The sequence below is a fragment of the Muscardinus avellanarius genome (genome assembly GCF_963383645.1).
Source record: "Muscardinus avellanarius genome assembly, chromosome: 1".
Taxonomy (NCBI): domain Eukaryota; kingdom Metazoa; phylum Chordata; class Mammalia; order Rodentia; family Gliridae; genus Muscardinus; species Muscardinus avellanarius.
The window spans coordinates 139,422,648-139,426,156 of NC_137786.1; the positions used below are offsets into that span (position 1 = coordinate 139,422,648).

The 3,509-nt window shown below is 44.1% G+C and overlaps 1 pseudogene across 1 annotated transcript; it reads left to right on the forward strand.

The window, feature by feature from the left end:
• Positions 1-707: 707 nt before the first annotated feature.
• On the forward strand, positions 708-1,732 carry LOC308264138 (large ribosomal subunit protein uL18-like; annotated as a pseudogene). Its single transcript has one exon. The product of its transcript is annotated as a large ribosomal subunit protein uL18-like (transcript).
• Positions 1,733-3,509: the final 1,777 nt, after the last annotated feature.

The following is a 3,509-nucleotide window of genomic DNA, read 5'->3' on the forward strand; positions in this document are numbered from 1 at the left end:
TTCTCTCATCTATGGAAGCTAGGGAGGAAAAATAGGACACAAAAGAGACTTCAGTTAAACGAGGAAAGAGACCAGTAAAATAGTGGGAGGGAATTGGGAGGAGGAGGTAGGGAAGGCAAAAAATGAGACTTGAAAAAGGGGACAGTTCAAATAACGATATGTCCATGTGTGAAGGTATCGCTACCAATCTCACTAACGTGTACAGGGAGAGAGGAAGCCAGGGTGGGGTGGGGAGGGAGGAGGAGATGTGGAGGGAACGCAGCAAGTGCTGTGAGCACTTATGAACGTACAACATCGAACCTCACCATGATGTATAATCACAATGCACCAATAAAAGTATTTTTAAAGTAATGAATAAATAAATGCATACATTTCCTGATCATGGTTTTGCTCCTATCTGGCTTTGGCCCTCTTCTTGGTTTTGTTGACTTGGAGTAGTTCCTCATATAGTCTAGAAGATGTCGGGCTCCTGTTGGTTTTATTCATTGCAAATATTTCTTCCAATTTGTCTATCTGATCACTTTGGCTTTATCAAAGAGATAACCTTCATCAATCAAAGATTTTTGTGTGTGTGTAGTACAGGGGACTCAACCCAAAGATGGCCTACTTCTGAGCTATACCCCAGCCCTATATCAGTCTTTAAAAAAAAAAAAAACCATGTCTCATGGTCTGTGTTGAGCTGCAGATGTGGGTCTCTGTTCCACAGGATGGGGTTTGTTAAAGTTGTCAAGAACAGGTCTACTTTAAGAGATACCAAGTGAAATTTAGAACACGATGAGAGGGCAAAACTGATTACTATGCTCAAAAACACTTGGGGATCCAGGACAAAAATAAGTACAGCACACCCAAATACAGGATGATATTTCATGTAACCAACAGAGATATTATTTGTCAAGTTGCATATGCCCGCATAGAAGGGGATATGGTAGTCTGCACAGCATAGGCATATGAACTACCCAGATCCGGTACGAAAGTTGGCCTAACAAATTTTTCTGCAGCATACTGTGCTGGCCTGCTGCTGGCCCACAGGCTTCTCAATAGGTTTGGCATGGATAAGATCTATGAAGGCCAAGTGGAGGGGATGGAGATGAATACAATGTGGAAAGCTCTGATGGTCAACCTGGTGCCTTCACCTGCTATTTGGATACAGACCTTGCCAGAACTACAATTGACAATAAAGTTTTTGGGGCCCTGAAGGGAGCTGTGGATGGAGGCTTATCTATCCCTCAGAGTACCAAACGATTCCCTGGTTATGATTCTGAAAACAAGGAATTCAAAGCTGAAGTACATCAGAAGCACATCATGGGTCAGATTGTTGCAGATTATATGCGCTATCTAATGAAAGAAGATGAAGATACTTACAAGAAACAGTTTTCTCAGTACATAAGGAATTAGGTTACTCCAGACATGATGGAGGAGATGTATAAGAAAGCTCATTCTGTTATACTTGAGAACCCAGTCTATGAGAAGAAGCCCAAGAGAAATGAAAAAGAAGAGGTGGAATCATCCCAAAATGTCTCTTGCCCAGAAGAAAGATCAGGTAGCTCAAAAGAAGGCAAGCTTCCGCAGAGCTCAGGAGTGGGCTGTGGAGTGCTAAACCAAACAAAAATTTTCTATGAAGATTTTTCAGAGAGAGATAATAAACTTATTGACCAAACAGGAAAAAAAAAAAAAAAGAACATGTCTCACTAAGTTTCTGAGGGCCTCGCTAAGTTGTTGAGGCTGGCCTCAAACTTCCAATCCTTATATCTCAGTCTCCTAAATACTGGAATTACACCTCTTGTCCAGTCAAGAACCTATTTTCTATGTAACCAAATTAATCAAGTTTTAGTCCTGCGAATTTTGCTTTTGACATTGTGTTTGCGATTTGTTTATAGCCTTGGCCTCTGGATTCCTCTTGTATGAGGCACAGGACTCCTTAGTCACTTTAACCTCCTTTGTCAATTTCACCATTGGTCCCGTTTGTAGAGGAACCACTTGTTCAGGCACAGAGAAATAAAAGGTCCCGAGGGGGAAGGACCACCCCAAAACTATTTTCCCAGCCTCCAATTCTCCTTTCCAGCGTCCAAGTTCCCTTAGTTTTGGAGTCGCTAGCCTATAAATTCAATTCTTCAAGGCTCCTATGAAAATGGTCAGAATGGTTGAGGAGACCCTTTGGGCCAGGTGAAAAGGAGTCAGAGCCCGTTTGTGGGATCTGTGCCTATTAAAATGGTTGCAACACTTGAGCCTGCAGACTGAAAGTGGAGCTTTCTCGACACACCACAACTTCTGCTCCCGCCCATACTGCTTCTTGACTTTGATCTCTTAATCATACTCTCTTGCCCCTTGTCTGTAAAGACCTCTCTCCCTTTGCTTGACTGGACCTGGTTATCCTCTAAACTTAGCTTAGGCATTCATTCCAGGAAGCCGTCTCTGAACTTCCTCTACCCCACTGCCTTAGTTGGCTTTTTCTCACTGTATTCAAAATACCTGGCAAGAACAGCTTAAAGGAAGAAAGATTTATTTTGGCTCATGATTTCAGAGTATTCAGTCCATGGCTGGCCAGCTACAACACAGAAACATCGTGGCAGAAGGAAAACATCATTGTAGGGAGAAATGCTCATTCATAACAGCCTGGAAACAGATGGATGGATGGATGGATGGATGGATGGATGGATGGATGGATGGATAGATGGATAGATGATAGATAGATAATAGATGATAGAACAGGAACAAGATAAATCATCCCAAAGCATGCCTCACGTGACCTACTTCCTCTGGGTACTGCATTCCCCATAGTCTATTCAGCTACTGAGTGACGGATTAATCCACTGGTGGGTCAGAGTTCTCATCATCCAATCATTGCCTACGAGCCCCACCTCTGAGTCTTGCTGCATGGGAACCATACTTTTAACACACCAGCTTTTGGGGGACATTCCAGATATAAACCATCACACCCATTCAGAGATAGCTTAATGCACCCCTTATGGGCTCCCCAATGCCCTCTCACTGAACTTACCACACTGTATTGAGGTGGTCGCTTGTCCACCAGATGGTGACATTTGGGGACGAGCTTGTGCCTGGTCCACCGTGTTGCATCCCTACCACTTGCATGGGACCTAACACGTGCACTGACCTTAATAGATGTTGAATGGGTCTTATGAGCAGCTAGCTCATCTCCTGCACTTGGCCCTCCTGCCCCAGCTTCACAGGCTTTAGGGAAGTCTTTTTGCAGTAGAGGAGAACCAGAAAAATTCCCCTGCAACGGTCAGATAGTGTGTCTCTCTGTTCTGTTGTCCAGGCTGTTTATGTCATTCAGGCTACATTTCTACTGGGACCCTCAAGCTAAAAGAGCTGGGTCAGCTTTCCTGGGCCTTACCTTCTATTGGGGAGGGAGGCAGGGTTATGCTTATTACACAGGGCTGAATGGAGACCAGGGTGTTCTGTGTTGGCTGCAACCTTCCTCTTTCTGATTTCCCCATCCAGAGGTCAGGACCTGGGAGAACCAGAAAGCAGGCCACAGGGAAAGA